This window comes from Austrofundulus limnaeus, unplaced genomic scaffold (assembly GCF_001266775.1).
Source record: "Austrofundulus limnaeus strain Quisiro unplaced genomic scaffold, Austrofundulus_limnaeus-1.0 Scaffold671, whole genome shotgun sequence".
Taxonomy (NCBI): Eukaryota; Metazoa; Chordata; class Actinopteri; order Cyprinodontiformes; family Rivulidae; genus Austrofundulus; species Austrofundulus limnaeus.
In genome coordinates, this window is record NW_013953073.1 from 171731 (window position 1) to 172691 (window position 961).

Consider the following 961-nt stretch of genomic DNA (forward strand, 5'->3'; position numbering starts at 1 on the left):
ACCCTCTGGGCTCTGTGGGTCAGGGAGGAGGAGTCTGTGGGTCAGGGAGGAGGAGTCTGTGGGTCAGGGAGGAGGAGTCTGTGGGTCAGGGAGGAGGAGTCTGTGGGTCAGGGAGGAGGAAGGAGATAAATGGAGATGTTGAACTTTTAATATTAAGTGTTTTTATTTCAAAGATCTTCTAACTCAGCAGCAGAAACATGAATTTTACTGTTAAGAAGCTAAAGTTGATCCTGAGTCTGATTCTGAAGGTAAATTAAATCTCTGACAGTGATCATCACAGTGTGGCTCTAATTCATCACTTCACCATCTGTGTCACAGCTTCCTGTCTCCAAAATGACCGTACACCTGGGTCAGACCTGTGAGGGTCAGACCTGTGAGGGTCAGACCTGTGAGGGTCAGACCTGTGAGGGTCAGATCTGTGAGGGTCAGACCTGTGAGGGTCAGACCTGTGAGGGTCAGAGGGTCAGACCTGTGAGGGTCAGACCTGTGAGGGTCAGATCTGTCAGGGTCAGAGCTGTGAGGGTCAGATCTGTCAGGGTCAGACCTGTCAGGGTCAGACCTGTGAGGGTCCACACATTTTCACCTAAAGTTAGAGTTTTATCAATCCCAAGTTTTTCTTGAAAAGTGGCGAAGACCAGTTTTATAAAGGTGAGCCTGGTCCCTCTGGTGCTCCTCAGGGGTCGACAACTATTGTTTAGTTTGTCTGAGACACAACTTTCATTTCTTTTAACAGCCAAGACGAAGACAGACATTAAAGATAAGAAGACATTTCTGCTGTGGGGGTCCGACATTTGTAAAAAACGAAAGGGAGAAAAAACTTGTTAAAGTCTAGATACTAAACTGACAGTTCTGTCAGCCAATAGAGAACCACAGTCAAAGTTTTACCCAATCAGAACAGAGCAGGGCAGGTGAACACCAGCACCTCCCAGGAAACTCCTCAGCCTGTCCTGGACTGTTCTCC

The 961-nt window shown here is 47.7% G+C and overlaps 1 protein-coding gene and 1 long non-coding RNA gene across 2 annotated transcripts in view; one reads left to right on the forward strand and one right to left on the reverse strand.

The window, feature by feature from the left end:
- pcif1 (phosphorylated CTD interacting factor 1) overlaps window positions 1-961 on the forward strand; it is a gene marked incomplete in the record, with an annotated part of 30854 nt that overhangs the window by 8179 nt on the left and 21714 nt on the right.
- Window positions 133-955, reverse strand: LOC106531742 (uncharacterized). Its single transcript, XR_001311982.1, has 2 exons — window positions 470-955; window positions 133-401 (listed from the first exon to the last, which is right to left on the reverse strand). It is a non-coding gene; the product is annotated as an uncharacterized LOC106531742 (long non-coding RNA).